At 37.8% G+C, this 20887-nt stretch overlaps 2 long non-coding RNA genes across 2 annotated transcripts; both read right to left on the reverse strand.

Annotated features, from left to right (window-relative positions):
• Positions 1-3787: 3787 nt before the first annotated feature.
• Positions 3788-7460, reverse strand: LOC125677191 (uncharacterized). The gene is made up of 2 exons (XR_007370979.2): positions 4163-7460; positions 3788-3954 (listed from the first exon to the last, which is right to left on the reverse strand). It is a non-coding gene; the product is annotated as an uncharacterized LOC125677191 (long non-coding RNA).
• Positions 7461-16625: 9165 nt separating this feature from the next.
• Positions 16626-20185, reverse strand: LOC125677504 (uncharacterized). The gene is made up of 2 exons (XR_008801002.1): positions 20010-20185; positions 16626-16994 (listed from the first exon to the last, which is right to left on the reverse strand). It is a non-coding gene; the product is annotated as an uncharacterized LOC125677504 (long non-coding RNA).
• Between the last annotated feature and the right edge of the window lie 702 nt (positions 20186-20887).

Here is a 20887-nt window from a genome sequence, read left to right on the forward strand (position 1 = left end):
TAAATAGTTGTCATTATTGATAAATATAGATAATTGGTTGTTATTATTGATAAACATTGATGAAATATTGTTGTTATTGATAAACATTGATAAATCGTTGTAACTATCAAGAAATCTTTGTTGTTTTGCTGTACTAATGGCGTGCAGTTTTGTTCCATTTTCAATTTTCATACTTGTAAATTGTACGCTACATATAAAGTATTGTATCTGTGGTGTTTGCTTACTTTGAAATTTCGAGAGGGCTAAAATTTAGCCCATTCAGTCAACCGTAATTAAAAGAAAAACACAATTGTCATTAATTATTATTCGTTTATAGAACCGCGAGGAGACAGATAATCACAGATCCATCATCAAAGTTACTGTTTGTTGATAAATTAAGACGGAAACACCATGATCCTGTTGTCGTAAATTGTCACTTCCGATTGATTGCATTGTGTGAGATCCGTAAATTCAAGTCATATGTACACCTTTGTATGTATTTTTAAAAATCATTCTAAACAGATTATTCCATTTTACATTCCTTTTCACTGTTTTGGTTTAATGTTCCAACCGATCCCATAATATTACCAAATATGTTTTAGAATTAGCATATTTTGATACATTTAGTTCCAGCTGGTGGTGGCAGGTAAAAATATAGACGCTTATGTTTCATAGAATATTGCATTATAGAGATATTACTAAGTTATTGTAGAAAAGAAGAGGGGAATCTTTGGACCAATCGACGATCAAACCCGCAACTCTTGTATTACTAGTTAGGTGATCTGACCACTGAGCTACACAGGCCGATATACGAAGTACAGTAATAGTATGTACTTAAACTTACTGGAGATGATACAAGAAACTATTGATTTAGAAGAGATGAAAAATGGAAGAAAAGCGCAATAATTTTATATCACTCGTTCTAAATTACATCTGCGATGTCCCAAATGTCTGTGACACAGTGATAAAATGTAGTTGTGAATAGTTTTGGAAAGGAAATCGTGTAACTTGTACATGGGTTTGTAATGGTCGCACATTTGATGACAGGCACTTTAGATACACATTTTTTAGCCCCTTGGTGTAAGTCTTATTTCATAATTGTAACAGAAGATGGTTTTCATGCAGTGATTTATTTTCATGTTGAAGATTTTAATGAATGGTCTAACCACACTCCATTATTGTGTAAATATACATATCGTGCCTAATGATGAGAGGAATAATGCAAATATGTGTTTTTGTTAGAATAAAATGGGATGAACAATGTAAAAACTCAACTGTGTAATCATTTACAACAATTTAATGAAGCTTTAGAAATGACATTAGAAGATGTAAACAATAGTATTGAGTAATTTACACAGGTACATATACATATGTACTTGCTATTGTATTTTTGCCGTATTGTGGTATAGAAAAGGTCATTAATGAAATCAAGAGAAGAGAAAAAGCGTGTAGATAATAAACCATGGTTTGCTGTGAAATGTTGGGAACATCTATATACAAAATATAAAATTGTTTGATAGTACCCGTGATAGTACACGTGCTAATTTTCACTGTATTTGTGACTTCTAAGCGAACTTTCAAAAAATATGAAAGACAAATTAAATGTGAAAACTTCTGTTACCAAGGAGATAAATGAAAATATCTAAAGAAGAAAAATTCGAAAGAACTTTCATTTTAGGTCACCTGAGTTTACCCAGACGATCTATAATTGCTATCCATTTTTGTCCATAGTGCATAAATTTTTCCCTTTTTTCAATTCTTCTCCAGAACCACTTTACAATCAATTAATTCAGAACCACTGAATCAATTCAAACCAAATTTGCCACAAAGCTTTCTTGGGTGAAGGGGATTCACATTTGTACAATTGAAGGGCGATGCCCCTTCCAGTGGAAGATACTCAAGAATAGAGTGAGGCCATTTAAAAAATATTCTTAAGAACCATTGGACTTTACGAAGTTATTGTGGCAAAGAAGACCAACCAAGAATCAAACTACATTGTTTATGTTCAAAATACAGTTTGCTTGCGATTCGCTTTTACGATCAGGTTTGAATGAAGCTCGGGTTCGATATTTCAAGTAGTGGACGTAACAAAACAAGGTCTGTGTGGAGTTGTTTCTATGTAGATTGTTAGCATACTTGATTCTGATCAAATCCGGTCGAATCGAACTAAGCCGGGTGTACCCGGTGACGCGCTTAGAATCAATGACCCGACTACAATACAGTAATGCAAATGTTGATATGTTGTATAAATGTTAGCGAGCCAGCGCTGGCTGGTATTGCAAGCTGTAATGACTAAGGGGCGCAAAAAAAGCTAAATCTAATAGCATATTTCACTCTAACAATGACAATGACAATATCTTTATTCTCTTAAACTGATTTACAGTGTAGAGAAATAAACAAAGAGAACGTAATTTAGATATACATACAAGTCGTGGGTAATGGTACATTTTGAAAGAGAGAGAGGAGGAGGAGGACTATAATACAATGTTGTCAGTGGATGGATTGATTAACCTGGAGAACATACTCTCTCAGAAATGATTTTGATAAATTTATTTAAATTGATTAATTTACTTCTGTTTTGTGTATCAAAAACTTGTTCAAATTTAATGATATTCGGGTTTTTATAGTAATAGCTTGCTATATGAGCTATATCAACGATCCGGCACACCCAGGTTAATCGGTGATGACCAGCGACACACTTGATTGTGAGCCGGAATTGCGCACGCATCCCGTCGGGTAAGCCGATTGAGCCGGAAAATTTTGATAGGCGAAGGCAGCTTCAAGCTCGCGTCTTTGGAAATAGTAGTAACGAGAGTTGCTTATTCTGAGACAAAAATGTTTTTAATTTTTATACTGGTGAAATAAACATGATTTGTAAATATGTTGGTCATTTCTATGCCGAATAATGTTTAGAGCAAGCCAGCGAGTCAGCACGAAGTTGGCTTCGTACTGCGAGCTCTAATGACTAGAGCGCGGGAAATAATCTGAGCTAAATTTTCCTTGTTAGAGGTTGAGATTTAGCTGATCAAATCATGAACATTACAAAATATGTACATGCATGTACATGAAGCTGCGCTCGCTCAAACGGTATCACCGTCAACATATTAGTCCAAGGTGTGACTTTGCGAGATATCATCCATTTCTGGGATTGGCGTCAAAAATTTGATCAGGTTCAATTTAAACAATATTTATCTGCCTAATTATCATAACATGACTGAAATTAGGTAGCTGAAACAGCTAGGCCGTTTTAGTTTTCTCCCATGGTTTTATATTAAAAATCATTAAAATATGTGTGCATTAATGTAATTGAAATATTTTTATGCTATACAGTGAATATACATTTTATTTCTGCTGCCTTCACTGTGACTTGCTTAACCTTTGATGCACGACTTGTTCTGAACTTTATGCTCTCAGTATTTGACTGCCTGTAGTTTCCTTTTTTCTAGTCTCAACCTTTTCAAGTTACTAATTAATGATAAAAATGCCCAAACATTAAACCTTTCAAGTTTGTAAAACTGGAAACAGCACTGCCTTGGAACATAAAATGCATTTCAATATAATGATAATTTTAGATAAATCGATAAATTCAACTATTGAGCATGTATATGTACATCTAAAATTGAGAATTTCGTATTCCAATCAGATTTGTGGTTTGCAATAGATTATAAACAATTTGTATTCGATGCCATATTACATATGCCTAATGTTTACGTACATGTATATTCAATATTGTCCCGGTAGTATGACTTTTAAACAAGTACGTACGTATTTAGGTCACAAACTACCAGGAAATGGAGGAAAATTCGCCTTCAGAAGCCCATGTTTTAATTTTCAGATTTTATTACCATGGCAACCAATTTTCAAAAATAATGTATATGGTTCTTGAAAGTACACATGTGAAAGATTTTAAAGGTCCATCATGACATCTGATGCTAGCCTGGAAATGGGTCGAGATACACTCAGGCACCTGTCATCCTGGAAGTAAAAAAGCAACAAAAATGAGGAAAATATACCCATTTCAACCCACCCTAATTCAAAAACAAAAATTTTCCCAGTATAATGACGGATATCAACTTTCAGCAAAATTCCTAACCTTTCCAACAAGGCCAAATTTGCAATAGGGTCCTTGATTCCTTTTCGAGATATTTTACATCAAAGATGCAGCATGCTCTTTTCAACTTACCGTTTAAAGTGAAAGTAGAATTGCCCGCCTAGAAGTCAAACTCTCATACATCTCACAGTCACAGTTTCGAATCCCATAAAAAGGCACTGGATCAATGTAGAATGGTCACCTCCCTATATTAATACAGATATCAATAACAATGAAACTATTTAAATTCTATAAAATACTCTTTTAACATATTTACATTTTAACCCTGGTCACTTTAGCTTCGTATTGGCAATTCGCCAGGTATATTGAGACTTTAGATCCGCCACTGTCCGTCTTATTATGACGTACGTCGAAACGTAGACATGACATCACACATTATCTTAGCCTGCCTTTCATAAACATTGCACTTCGTTAAAGATTTCGCCTAATAGTGTACTGAATTTTGGAGCTAGGAGACCACAAGATTAGGATGAAAATCCACGTAAGTTCACAATCATATTCCAAGATGTTACTTTGCGAGTCAGTACGTTTACCCCGGAGATCATTTTCAATTTACAATTTCGGTAGAGACCTAGATCTTTATTACAAATGTGAGGTTGTAGGGAAGATGCTTTAACATTGATCAATATTTGTTCCATCCTAGGTGCGAGTCAATGCTATCAAAACTCAGGTATACCGGGGCTTTCCTCGAGATCTAAAGACTGCAGGTCATCATTAGCTGTGAATGTTATCAAAACATCTTTCTCGGGTAGCAGTAGACCACGGTCTCTGCAAACGTCAGTCAACTTAAGCTCTATTGTTAAAAGTTTGATTGACCGGCGGCTTATCATTGATCACGACACAGGTAAAATCCGGGGATGCAGGATTGATTGATTGATTGAATATTGTTTAACGTCGCTCGAGAGAAAATGGTGACCATTGCCGGTGAAGACCTGTGAAATTTAGGCCTATGCTCGGCGCTTATTGCCTTTGAGCCGGGATGGATATTTCTCGTGCCACACCTGCTGCGACATGGGGCCTCGGGTTTTTGCGGTCTCATCCAAAGGACCACCCTATTTAATCGCCTTCTACGACAAGCAAGGGGTACTGAGGACCTATTCTAACCCGGATCCCCGTGGGAGCGGGGTTGCAGGAGGGATATATGGGGATATTAGGTCACATAGACTTTACTGTAACAGAGATAGCACACACACTGACACTCGACGTTTTAATTAAATATCTATAATTTAAAAAAATTGTTTTCCTGTAAACATGATATTCACAAGGTATATCACGCCGCCATCTTGGTTTTCTGTTTTACCGCCTGCATCGCTCGAAAATTTCGATTTAATATGATAATTAGACCCCTACCGTTTAGAGGCAACTATGTCAAGGTCCTACCTCTCGCATTGTCATGGTGAACTGGAAATAAAGTCCATTTATCGGCTATAATCAACCGTCAAATATCATCTACTGCTTCTCAAATGCGTGTGAGAAATAGTACGAGTATGGAAAGGAACCGGAACAACTCGATACAACTAACATTTCTGTACATTGCCTCGGTTCATCGCTTATTCATGTATGTACAAAAATGTCACGAAAAGGTTTTCGTATATTAAGCTTATGTCAAATTCAGCCGTAAATTGTAAAAGTCAGCCCTTCTCGCAAAAGTCCAGTAGGAACTGAGCTGTCCAGCGAGAAGGACGTATTGATATGAACACGCTTTAACCAGAACTTCTCATTACCAGCTCGTTGAGTTATCGCGCTTTGATGACTCTTGTGCGTCATTGGTAAGAAAATGCACAAGTCTCGCGAGCAAGTGCGAGATTACTGGGACATAAACGAAACGGTCATAGCACACACACCCCCCTTTTTTAAGAGTTAAAATACATGGTGTATTTTTAAATAAAATAACCATTGGTCAAACTGCATTTTTCAAATATTCTAACACAATCTTATTAAAAATGTTACATGTTTTTAAACTCCACCGCACCTATTTTAAAAATTCCAAACAATGATGTTCTCTGTCCTAAATCCATCAATATTTTGTAATTTTCAAAATAGCTTAAATGCAGTTTGGAAACGCATTAGTTGTGTTAATTAGTGTTATAAACGTCTTTAAAAAATTCAGTTTGGCATATATATATATATATAACTTGTTCTAAAATATGGAAATGGGGGGGGGGGGGGTGTTCGTGTACGATTACCAAGTCCATGCCATATGAACCTGTCCTAATTGTATGATAAAATAGAATGTCTTCATAGTCTGACAGAATAACTTTAAAAACATATTACTCACATTAAAACTTTTTGTGTTGGATGTGCATATAGGTTTTTCCCTTCACAGTTCTTTTTGCGATTGATGCTTTATATCGGTCAGATTTGGCAGATTTAGTACCTGCACCCCCTCACATAGTTTGATAAGTTCGTCTGTTTTCTTGTAAGAATAATCAATTCCTAAATTTAACTTTAGAATTTTAATCAGTGTTGTGGTTTGCAGTTGGTTATATATAATATGTATCCGATACCATAATTCATATTGTGACAAATTGAGATCGGGTTCGGGATGTATCATAACCTGTTGGAGGCTAAATATAACGCTTACGTCAACCGGGCTTTATCGTAGGGCATTACGATAGCATCCGAGGGTAGTTCGGGTGCTCAGTAGTATAAATACGGGCGTTCTGGCAATAGATCGCAGTTCATTTTTCGGAGGTCGACAGAAGAGAAGGTGGACAACATTTAATACGGTGTGTATTAATGTAATTCAGTATACGGTGGCGAGTAAACTGGTCTAGAGGATAGTAATAAAGTATTTCCTCTGTTATTGCCTTTTGTCCGGTTGTAGTAGGACGTACATACTACACAAGTATCTGTCCGGTAGTGGATACAGACTAGCATAGGTCCCAGCCTTGTTTACCCATAACTTATAGGTTTCAATGCTATGTGTGATTAGGATAGGTAATCCTGGAAACTATTTGTATATATTGACTCGTTCGTTATCTTGGTTGTTCATTTGTTTTAAATACATATTCATTCATCAATAATCATACTTTCCCCCGACTGGTCCGAATCATCGAACCTAAACACGTTACAATATTATGTATACCTAAGTAATGTTTACGTATGTTGTGCCGGTAGCACGACTTTACGCGCCTTTAATTTGAAGAGTTCCACTAATGGAAATGATAAGTATTATAGAATAACTTTATTGCAGACACTTTGGCATTGTTGTAAATGTTGCCCTTGTTCGGCTTGTTCTGAGGTGCTACCTTGTAGTGTGTACCAAGTAACCACAGTATCGAAACCAAACACTTTGGGGAGCATCGACATGTGTGATGTGTCCACGTATGACAGCAGTTATCAGTGTAGTGGATCTGTGTTTAAGCCAGACGCCATTTGGGGAACTTTACGCTCAACGCCATAAAACCGGGACCAGAAACTTATACCAAATAAATATGTAAATTGTTTGTGACTTTATCATTTATCACATTCTAGCACGGTTATCCGTGACACGGTAGTACCGCCAACATATTATTTAGCATAGGAATAACCACCACATTTACAAATCATGTTTATTTCACCAGTGTGTGTGTATTAAAAACATGTCTTAGAATAAGCCACTCTCGATACTACCGTCTCCCACGACGCCAGCTTGAAGCCATCTTCGCCTATCAAAATTTTCCGACTCAATCGGTTTATCCGGCGGGATGCGTGCGCAATTCTGGCTCACAATCAAGTGTGTCGCCGATTAACCCGAGTGTATCAAGTATATGTTATGTGTTTTTCGATAGTTATGAAGGTAAATTATATGCAATCAATGAAAAAGGCCTAAGTCATTGTAAAAATCTGGCGCTGGACTTTCCCACTGTACACAGCCATTTCTAAAAGTTCGGCTACTTTTCCACTTATAACATCAGCGTATAAGTTGGTAGTATCATAATATGTATTTTAATCAAGCATTCAAGTAATTTTCGATATAGTATTTTTTAACATTGTTTCTTTCATCTGGGTTTCCCCTAAAAGCTAATCAGAAGATATTACAAATAATTATTGAGGAATTACACTTGTAAGTTATTTGTCAACGATTTTTAAATCTCGCTGAACGAGAAATCATTCTTGGCACACTGATTTTGACTACGGATAGCTCCGTTTACCTGAAGAAGATATAGGGCTCACGGCGGGTGTGACCGATCGACAGGGGATGCTTAATCCTCCTAGGCACCTGATCCCACCTCTGGTATATCTAGGGGTCCGTGTTTGCCCAACTCTGTTTTGCATTGCTTATAGGAGTTATGAAATTGATCACTGTACGTTATCTTCGCCTTTCATTAAGTAATTGGTCGAAAAATTACGATAGTATTGTGACGCTCAATTTGGTTTTAAAGCTGGTTATAGTACAACAGATGCAATTTCAATCTTACACTGGCTAATCAGCCGAAGTATTGCTAAGGGAAACTTACTGTTTTTGTTGTTAAGAGGCTTGATGCAAAGAGAGTATCTGTCTCTTTTTATTCTCTTTGCATGTTTAAAATGATTTTGAAATGCAATTCATAGAAAATGTTTATATGCCCCTAGGTATTGCTTTATTTTATGTTGTATGCAAAGGCCGCTGTGTGTTTCTCTCTTCAGAAACAGAGCAAATAAAATTTACAAGATATTATAACGTATAGGGGTCAAACTATCTGTTTGCCTTGTATTAGGGACCGGGTCTGTGTAGTACTAGACCTTAGAGAGCTTCTATGAGGGACCGGGTCTGCGTAGTAGTGGACCTCAGAGAGCTTGTATGAGGGACCGGGTCTGTGTAGTACTAGACCTCAAAGAGCTTGTATGAGGGACCGGGTCCGCGTAGTAGTAAATCTCAGAGAGCTTGTATGAGGGACCGGGTCTGCGTAGTAGTGAACCTCAGAAAGCTTGTATGAGGGACCGGGTCTGTGTAGTACTAGACCTCAGAGAGCTTGTATGAGGGACTGGGTCTGCGTATAGTAGTAGACCTCAGAGAGCTTGTATGAGGGACCGGGTCTGTGTAGTACTAGACCTCAGAGAGCTTGTATGAGGGACCGGGTCTGTGTAGTACTAGACCTCAGAGAGCTTGTATGAGGGTCTGGGACCGGGTCTGTGTAGTACTAGACCTCAGATAGCTTGTATGAGGGATCGGGTCTGCGTAGTAGTATATCTCAGAGAGCTTGGTGCACTTTATAACATACAGATATGCGCAACATATTTACAATAAGTCTAACTGACCTTCAGGAGAATTGTTGTGCTTCAATATATACAAATATGCATAACACATATAAATGGTAAGTAATAACTATCAAGAATGTTGGATGTATTTATATATGAAGAGACCCTCGGGGATTATAACAGTCCACCAGCAGAGGCCTCGACCCAGGGGTCGTAATGCAAAACATTTACGGTACCAATTTTGATGCACCAGATACGCATTTCGACAAATAATGTCTCTTCAGTGATGCCCAAGCCGAAATTTTGGAAATTCGAAATAACAATAAACTTGTAAGAGCTAAAAGGAAAAATAAAGTGCCAAAAACTGGAGTCAAAGTCGTCCAAGGATAAGAGATATGCATGAGGGAGATAATCCTTAATTTTGAAATGAATTTCTAAATTTTATCCCAGCAATTATATATACATCCGTATTTTCAAGCTAGTAACGAAGTACTTAGCTTCTACAACCTTGCCCCACCTACCTGTCCAGCGCTCACAGCCTTGTCCACCTACCTGTCCAGCGCACACAGCCTTATTCACCTACCTATCCAGCGCACACAGCCTTGTCCAGCGCACAAAGCCTTGTCCACCTACCTGTCCAGCGCGCACAGCCTTGTCCACCTACCTGTCCATCAGCAGTCAGCCCCGTACCTTAAACCTGTGCTGCTGTATTTTGGCATCGCCGGAAAACAATAGTTTTGCAATATTTGCAACCGCAGTGATACATCACCATCATATAGTTGTGTCGATCCTACCGACGACGCTAACATCGTGTAACCGAAATACTACATGATATATATGATGAACACAAGGCATATGCATCTGCACAGGTTCAGGTTAGGAGGTCGACTGCTGGACAAGTAAGTACACAAGGTTGTGTTAAGGCCTGGTCCCACTGGCCTTTAGGAAGATTTGCGTATGAATTGCGCACAAAATTGGTTTATATTCGCTAAACATCCGCAATATTCGTGAAACATGCTTGTATGAGTCGGCCGACATCTGCACACGTCCGCAATTATCCGTAGAGGCACATTTTTCCGTTCCCAGGATTTTTAAACTGCACAAAATTTTGGTTGCGGATGACTTCCGCCTTACATACGCAATACATACGCAATTCATACTCAATCTATGCGCTGTATATCCGCTGATATCCGCTGTTGACGGGGTATTGCGGCTTGACAGCGGATTGGAACAGAGTGTAAAACGGATATATAGCGTGCCCATCACGTCCACATCACGAACTAAAATAATTTATAGCGAATGTATACAGACTGCCCACAAATAATGCGTTTGTATTACGTCTGCTTTGCATCTGATTTGCGAACAATTTGCGAATGCATAACAAATACTTCACGTAAACCCAAATTTCTATATAAATGTGACAGAAATCGACATATTTGCCAGTCATTGCCAGTGCAGCTGTGGAGAAGTACAGATGTAGGTATGGATCCCCAAAGACGTCGTGTGATAGTTGCTGCCATCCAAAAACATAACAATCAACTTTTGTAAGTCCAGCAATTGCTCCAGAGGCGGAGAAGAAGGCAAAGAAGAAATCAAAGAGCTGTTTGGGTGAGACCATGGATTGGTAGAAGACTGGATCTGGGCATGTACAATAAGCTGATGATGGAGCTGCGTAATGAAGATCCACGTGCCTTTCACAACTTTATGAGAATGCCTCCAACCATGTTTGACGAAATGGTGAACCGGCTCACTCCCAGACTGACCAAGGAACAAACCAACTTCAGACCTAACTTGGAGCCTGATCTCAAGGTGGCAGTAACCCTGCGCCACCTGGCCTCTGGTACAAAATACAGGGACATGTAGTATGCCTGGAGGGTGCCACACAACAGCATCAGCAAAGTTGTCAGAGAAGTATGTGAGGCCGTAGTGGAGGAATACCTTGATGAGCAAATGACTTGCCAAACCACTGAAGAAGAATGGCGGCAAATTGCTGATGACTGGCTGCAAAGGTGGAACTTCCCTCACACCATTGGTGCCATTGATGGCAAGCAACCCCCCCCCCCCCACACACACACACACACAGGGTCGGAATACTACAACTATAAGGGCTTCTTCAGCATCATACTGTTTGACATGGTCAGTTCCGACTACAAGTTCCTCTGGGCTGACGTATCAGGAAATGGCGTTGCATCAGATGCCCAAATCTACAACCACAGTGAGCTGAAACAAGGTCTAGAAAACGACAACATCATGGGTTGGCCACGTCCAGACCCCTGCCCAATGACACACAAGATGTTCCCTACTTCATTGTGGGTGATGACGCTTTCTCCCTAAGAACATACCTAATGAAGCCATACAGCGCGAGGGACCTCACCAGGGAAGAGAGCATCTACAATTATAGATTGTCAAGGGCAAAAAGAGTGGTAGAGAATGCCTTTGGTATCATGGTCAATAGATTCCAGGTACTGCTCACCACCATGCAACACCGTGCTATAACAGTCAGGCTTATAATGAAGGCTTGTATTCTACTCCACAACCTGATGCACACCCGCTACCCAGTCCTGCAGAACAGACGTTTGAACCGTCAGCTGCAAAATGGACAAATGGAGCCTGGGGAATGGCGAAGGGGCCAAAACCTTGTTGACACTGTGGAAGTCCAAGCACCCAACAGAGCTTCAAAAGTAGGTAAGATGCAGTGCAATCTCATCAAGCATTGGTGCAATTCACCTGCGGGTTCCGTAGCCTGGCAAGACAGAATGATAGACTTAGTGTTAAAACAGACCTTCGAAACCTGAAGAAACACTTCATTTCACCATCTTCTTGATGATTTGATTGGCAAGATGTAATGTTGGATGATGTATAATAAATGTATGATGAATCTTGAAGTTTGCAACACTTTTATATCAAGTTCAAAATTTATTGTCTTTCATTAATATAGGTCTAATTAGGAAGTCACAAAAAAGAGACACAGAAAACAAAGTTAAACAAACACTTTCTTTTATTTTGTTCATAAGTGACATTATAAGGTAATGCTGTGAGACATGATAAGGTAATACTATATGACATAATAAGTTAATACTATGTGGCATGATAAGGTAATACTATGTGACATGATAAGGCAATACTGTGTGACATGATAAGGTAATAGTGTGTGACATTATAAGGTAATACTGTGTGACATGATAAGGTAATAGTGTGTGACATTATAAGGTAATACTGTGTGACATGATAAGGTAATACTATGTGCCATGATAAGGTAATACTGTGAGACATGATAAGGTAATACTGTATGACATTATAAGGTAATATTGTGTGACATGATAAAGTAATACTGTATGACATTATAAGGTAATACTGTGTGACATGATAAGGTAATACTGTCGCGGGTACGTTAAGGCAGGTTATGAAAATTTTTACTGGGATAAAATCCACGAAACAATGTGACGTCATAATTGAAATAAGTATATCACTAAGTATATATTAAATTCCGATTTTATTTTTTATTTAAGTTTTATTTATGCATAAAATAAACCATGCAGCTACTGTGATCCAACGAAATTCGAAATGCTATACTGCTGTTGCGTAGTTTCTGTCTGATCGATATGAAAGTAAACTGATGACGTCATGACTATACATCGAGTGACGTTGACACATGCAAGGAATTTGTTTATGTGTGCCATGCAAATATCGACAAAATGTAGAGTATTTGAAATATATGACATGGGGTATATGGAATATATATGTGAAACGCTGAGAATTTATTGATATTAAGAAGGTATCATTCATTGACAACTTTGTTTAACGGAGAAAACATTCCATTTAGCATGTCAATCCGATTTTCCTCTGTCACAGACTGAAATAAAACTGCAAAAGTAGCACATTAGCCCGCATACTTTTAGAGACTTTTTATACACCGTTTGAAAGGTCATAAACTAATGTACACGGCAATTACTGATAGAATCCTCTGTTAAGAAAACTTTTAAAGAAAACTACATAGCATCATGCAAAATGTAAAACATGAGCTAGATGGTTTCTTGTTTAAATGTTCAATAATTATTTCTTATTGAAAGTGGTAGGATTCTATCAGTAATTCTGATATACTATGGGTATTTTACCGTCATTATCGCCAGTTAGACCAATATTTGAATCTTGGGATAATATATTACTTTTACATTTTCTATTAAGGTATCTCCATGATCTATTTATAACAGTCATACAATGACGTCATACGGGAGCGCATGTTTGTCATGTTGTTATGATACAAAATGTTCTCATGTAAACAACCAAAATAGTTTTTAAGAGTTAGTAGCTCCCTCTCTCTATGTAAGATTTTAAAAATTATGCAGTTTACGTGCATAAATGAAGCATGACCTGCCTTAACATACCCGCTGTGTGACATTATAAGGTAATACTATGTTACATTATAAGGTAATACTATGTGACATGATAAGGTAATACTATGTGACATGATAAGGTAATACTGTGTGGCATGATAAGGTAATACTGTGTGACATGATAAGGTAATACTATGCGACATGATAAGGTAATATTGTGTGACATGATAAAGTAATACTGAAAACATCAAATAAACAAGTGAACTGTCCATGGCACAATATAGTCCATAAATCTACTGAGAGGTCTGTGGAGTTGCAGGAGTCGAAGGCAGTAGAGCAGGAGGTGTGTTGAGGGACCTCATGGATGGCAAACTGTCATCCCCCAATCCACTGAGTGACAGGTTCAGGGAGCCATCCAAGACGTCATGTGTCAACTTCAACACTTGTGACAAAGTGTCTGCTGAACGTCTTGGCTGATCAGTGGCACCACTGGTACTTGTCTGCTGGGACTGTGCTGGCTGGTATGGGGGATGGCAGGTGGCTGTGGCTGCTGGAACTGCTGTGTAAGCTGGTACTGGGGGATGGCAGGTGACTGCTGGAACTGCTGTGTTAGCTGGTACCGGGGAATTGCAGTTGCCTATGACTGCTGGTACTGGGGGTGCGACTGGTACAGGCCCTGAGGAGGTGTAGACTGGGACTGCCTCGGCCTGGGTTTTGCAGGTACAATGGAGGGGATATCAGCAGACGATAAGTCGGTGGTGTTAAGGTTTTGCAGCAGGGAGGTGATATTTCTCATCACGGTGTCGCACTGATGATCGGGTAGTCTTCTCAGCGTGTCCGACACGTAGGTGATGAAGGGCTCCCTGGGTGAGGATGACTTCTCGCCAACAAGCTGGGATAGTAGCTGGGTGTTGGCCTTCATGCTGTCCCGGATCTCCCTCAAGTACTCCTCTTCCTCATCATCCTGGCGCCTTCTCTTCGTCGAACGGCTAGTGCCACCTCTGCTGTAGACTGCACCTTTTGAGGCCTGTGCAGCGGTCTTCTCTATGTTTGAGAGCAGCCCTTCAGTCTCCACCTCCTCTTCTCGGTCGGCTTCGACAGGGAGGACACTCTCAACTTCTGATCCAGCCTCAGAAGCAGCTTCTGCAGCTTTAGAGTCCAAGTCACGAGGCAGCTGTAAGTATAAACAAATTAATTAAAGTTCCATGGTTTTGTATAATAAAGGCAATGAATTATGGGAAAAAAACAATTTGCACAACATTACTTACAGGTTTCATGGGTGCAGACGATCGGTGTCTCAGTTCTCCCTCATAGAAGGAACACTTCTGCAGCACATATTTCTCTCTGTCTGTGAGTTTCTTCGCAGCCTGCCCAGACTTGACCTTGTGCAGCTTCACATACCAGGTATGCATCCCCCTTCACCAGCCCTACAGATGTTCAGAGGGCACGTCCAGCTCCCTCCCTTTCTCTTCCCACAAGGCCTTCTTCCTGTTCGTGTCCTTGAATAGCCTGTGTCCCCTTCTCCACAGTAGCCCATTTTCCTCCAACCACTCAAACACAGCGTCCTCTTGTTCTGGTGGGAGGGTGAAGTTCATCCTCGGCTTCCTCTCTAGCTGCTGGTCTGTTGCTTTCTCCTTGTTCTTTTTTCCCGTGCCCTCCCCCTTGCCAACAGTAGGAAGTATATCAGATGGGTCTCCGGCATGACTAAGACCAGAAACGACTTCCAGGACCTCATCGACAGCAGCAGCTGCAGGAGGTGGAGTGGGAGACCTGGCGATAACCCGGGACGGGGCTGGAGGGGGCGGGTGGGAGATGGTGCCCTCTCTTCTGCATCAGCAGCAGCCTTCTGTCTCTTACTCCCCTGCCTCTTTGATTTCTTTCGTGCAGACATGTTGTCGCTGTGGTGTTGGTATGAACAGTGATGCCGAAAAGCTCGAGTGCGCTTCTTTTATGACCGCAATGCAGTTGCCGCGCGTGCACAATACAACCGCTGTTTTCGCAACACGTGCGCAGTGCATTCTCAATACTTCCGTGATAATCACAATGTATCCGATCCGTTTCCTCAATACATGCGTTATACATCCGTGATTGTTCCGTTATATATCCGCAATGTTTGCAATACATTCGTCAACATTTACCAGTTGTATCCCTCATGGGAGAGCATCCGCAATCGCATTCGCTTTTATTCGTGAAATATCCGCGTTTTTTTCGTCATATATTCGCTATACATTATTAATATATCCGTAATTCATACTAAGAAATTTGTCATTTTTGGCCAATTTTGTTGCGGAAGACAACGAACGCCCGAAATTTGTATACTCAATTCATGCGCAATTAATCCTCTCCCCAGTGGGACCGGGCCTTTATAATGAGATACTAACTTGTAATAACGAATTCTATTTCTTTTACTAGTTGGCTTTCGTAATATTGTTTAACATGTAAAGTGAGACATATGTCAATTTTGAGGTATAGCGTTTTGCTGACGAAACTCTACAGGGAAAACACCGGTTTCCAATAATAGATTGGCGTGTTATTTTTAAATGTAAGGCCAACGTTTTTAATGTTTCGTTATACAAGATTAATGATTGCCGCAGTTTAGCATTACTGACATTTCTTCTGACACCCCGAGACCCTGTAGACATGACAACACGTTATTTAAAGTGGATGATGACGCGGTTAGCGCTCATGTTTAATTCTCATTCAACTTATACCGCACTTGAATATATATATGTATGTATATATATATATATATATATATATATATATATATATATATATATATATACATGAGTTGCATCAAGCGAAAAGGGGCCTTCGGGACAATATTTTCACAACTGGGTTTTTATTATTTTCTGAAAGCACATATCTTCCTGATTATTTTGATACCAAAGTTTACCTTGAACGTTACACCTAACCCATAGTAATACTGATTTGAAATGCATGCATTGATCCTGAGATAACGTTAGAAATCATTTGATAACGTTATATAACGTCAATATCGTTGGAACATCATTGTAAAGAAAACAAAGACTTAAATATTCAATGCAAATGAATTTTATCAAATGTAATTAAAGACTATACCACTGGTGACCATTTTAATGACTATATAAACAATGCTAAGTTGATTTCTGAAATAGTGATCAATTATGGACAAGAAAAATGAGTATTATAAATCATCAACAACAGAATTCCACCATCATCACTCTTCAACATTTGGACAAGTGCGTGGTATCGTTGTTTGGGTCACGGACCATGCGGAACAGGTAGCATCGCTCCAAAGGCAATCCGCTCGGAGGATTGTCAGGCATTAAGTCCTCAGGTCCGATGGTGGGCTTCAGCAGAACGAATTTTCTCTGTGTATCTTCTGCACCACTCTTAACAAACAGCTTCACTGTGTATAGATTGATCTATGAAGTATTCCAAAACGACAGTTGTACAAATATTACCAGTAAACCATGGATATGGAATCTTAATACTACCCTATATGGAACTATCACATCAAATATATTGACATTCATATGTAGACAATCCGCCATGCAAACCTGGAGATGAAAATTTGAGGTCTTGTAAGTTGTATTTTTCGTATGCCTTTGACAGACATGATTCAGAAGCAGAATTCAAGGTAATGGTAAATGTCTTCCAGTCATACCACTTTCATGAAATCTCACCTGGATTTCTCAAAGAAAACTTTCATATGTCGAAACTTCGACTTAAGGTTGAGATTTTACTCAAATTTTGACTGCTCAAATAAAAGAAAACTCAAACTTAAGTTTTAAAGAAATACAAGAATATTTGTCTGCATCATTAGTTTATACTTATGATGAAGATGTTGGACTTCCCACAACATCTATGACCCGAAAAAGACTTCACACTGTAATAATAGCATTTATTTATCCAGGATGACACAAATTAGCATATAGCTAGTTTCCATTGTGGTCCTGCAAAAAACTGGAAAAAAAAGTGTGTACTGCTGCCAAAACTCTGAAAGTTTACCAAAAATAATCATATCTCTCTCTTTTGATAATTCATTGGTAGTCAAGATGGAATTTTGTACTTCTTTTGAATTGTCATGACCTAGACATTTCTCTCCACATGTGCAAGATTTTTTAAATACTTTTTCTTTCAAACTCTACATGACATTATATCCATTGCACGCTGTTTTCATCGCTGTTTTCTGTGCAAAGGTTTTGCCAAATTTCCTTATTTTCTTCCCGAGATCCTCGTTGTGAGCTCTGTCAATTGAATGTCTTATGTCCAAATCACTATTCTCAATTTGATTCTCCTCATCAATGGTGCAGATTCAGGAATTGATTTATGACGAGTTAGGAATTCGTCAATCAAGTTGTCTAAAGCTGGTGTTAAAGCATGTAATTAGGTATAAATTCGATTTGTATGATCTATTAATTTTTATATCAAAGTTTTGTTTTAAAAAAATAGTGCACACAGTAAAAGATAAAGCATATAAAGAAGCAGTATATCTACTCTAGATTTTTTTTAGTATGTGTCATAATTTTTTGTTCAAAATCACCAAACAATTTAAAATCCTGCATTAATATGCCAGTACAATGTATCATATATGTTGTTCATGCTACGAATTGTCCTTTGAATCTTTTGCATTAGAAATATTTTATATTTTCTTTGATCAAATTTCACACAAAATGAAATAATTGTATTGAAATAATACATTTCCAGGTCGGAGCATATTTGCCAGCTGATATAATGCTGGAGCTATCTAATCAAAATTAAATCCTCAATGTTGGAGCAACAAATAATTTCGTTTCATTTTCAAAATTTTAATGATCTATCTATAAATAACATGTTATAATGAATATTTTCCCTGCCACAGGTATATAACATTAAATATATAGGAAATCACACATCAACACTGGTAATGTCTTCGACCCTTTGAAATGGATAAGTATGAATGGCGAATAAATATTGTTATTAATAAAAACAAAACAAAAAAGACAACAGTATTTTATTATTATTATTTACTAGGTGTGTGTCAATACAAAATTAATGTGTAGAGTGATTAGGATATATTGGATTGTTAAAAAAATTGCCAATCTAATGCGTGTATTTGTTCATCTAATTCTTTTACTTTTGTTTTATGTTGATTTTAGAGTAGGCCTATTTCATAGTTATAAAAATCAGCTTTCTTTTGGCAACACCATATATTTAGTAATAACGTTTAAAATATATATATTTGGATTTTTAAATTGTGAATGGCTTTAACTACAGCAATTTTGAAGTGTATGTAAAATCAATTCAAAAGAAATCATTGTTTAAATTATGTGAAAAAATAATTCATTTGATAGAGTAACCTCCTCTGAAAATTGATACTATAAATAATGCTTAGGCCAAAATATATATATATGTTGGCTTCCACTTTCCCTACCTACCCTAAAAAATTCTGCCGACCCTAACACATTTTTTTTCCCATTCTCACAGATTTTGCAAATGTCATCACTACAACAAGAGTTTATTTATTGACTTAATTATCAAGTTATTTATTATGCACTAATACTAGACAGATTCCAAAACACAGAAACAGTATTTGTTTACAGGAAAGTGAAGAAATGTATTGATTCATCATATAAATTTTATTTGATTACTAAATAATCACTTTATTTTATGCATAGTAGAATTCTAAATCATTAGAAAATTATTCAACCTATAAAATAAAAAATTAAAAAACCACTGCATACCTACCGACCCTTAAAAATTTTGAGATGAAAGTGGAAACCAACATATAGGCCCTATATATATATATATATATTTTTGGCCTTAAGACTACATCTAATAATGTTTATATTACCTTTGAAAAATAAAATAATGAGTGAACTTAAAAAGATAAATTATTAGAAAAAAAATTGCACTCCAAAAAAAAAAAAATTAAAAAAAATGCGCAGTCGCTAAGAGAATTGAACCCGGACCGCCCGCTTGGCAGTCGAGAACGCTACCTCACAACCAAGTTGACTCTGTTACCGCCGCAGAGAAAATAAGATAAAATATATTAGGAAAAGAAGTTTTCCCGTTCTTACACTAGCTCTACATCTTTTATCATCAACGCAATGTTCGGTGCCGCGCCGACATCGCGTCGGTGCACATAATATCGTCTGTTTGTAAACATTAATTTAATACAAGACTAGGCCTATTGTAAGTACTTTTAGTTTCCTTTCCATCGTCACCGACTGTGGTTTGTACATTGTTTACATCAGATTTATTATTTGCATCATGTCACTTAATATAGGCCTATACACACAAGCTGCTTACTGTAGACTCCTTGTTACGTAAGAATCATTTAGCCAGACTAGGCAAATGCTACCTTCCATGCAGAAAACGGATAATTTTTGGGGACACATGTGAAACACAATTTAAATGACTAATTAGGTGTTATTAAGCTAAATATAATACATTACCTGCCTATCCATGGCGTTTGCTGCATGGTATTTTCTCTGCTAAAAATTCTTCTTTTTTCGCGTTCAGATTTTTTTTTCGGTAACTGTCGGCTGTAACAACGTTACTTTTAGGATCGATTGTGACGTTATTCTAAACATGTCACGAAGGTCCCTTTTCGCTTGACGCAACTCATATATATATATATATATATATATATATATATATATATATATATCAAGATAACCATCGAATCTGAAAAACACAGCTCTTGTAACATCGCTCGTCATCAACAGATACCTTCACCACACTATAGAACACAATCAAGTCACATAAATGTGCATGATATAACAATAAGATTTACGAAATCATAATGACAAGCCTTTATCACCAACGCAGTTCTTATAACATCGTCCATTATTTATGACATCATCCATAGTCACATAATAAACACATATGAAAATCACATTACTAAGAATGCATAATATAACTCATGTGATAATAATACAAAATCCTAGGCACAGTCCCATCAAAAACGAAACATTTATGTGTGTACTGGTTGAGCGCCAACACGTCGAATGATAAATTCTTGCCTATAACCCATGAACCTGCCAAAAAAAGGCGCGACAAAGCGCCATCTACAGTGTCTCATATCAGGAGAAAATAATTCTATTCTAATTCATCAATTCAAACGAATAGAATTATATTGATATGAGTTGTTCTTTAATCAATAAACCATGTTCATATATGGAATGATGAACAGCACAATATTTTCATAGGTGCATTCATATCACACAACAACCCTTTTACATATGGTATTACTTAGCTCGCTGTCTGTTTCTGACATGGCTGTAGCACCTTTAACATATGTAGATTTCATCAGTTCATGACATGAGATTTT

The sequence above is a fragment of the Ostrea edulis genome, chromosome 3 (assembly GCF_947568905.1).
Source record: "Ostrea edulis chromosome 3, xbOstEdul1.1, whole genome shotgun sequence".
NCBI lineage: Eukaryota > Metazoa > Mollusca > Bivalvia > Ostreida > Ostreidae > Ostrea > Ostrea edulis.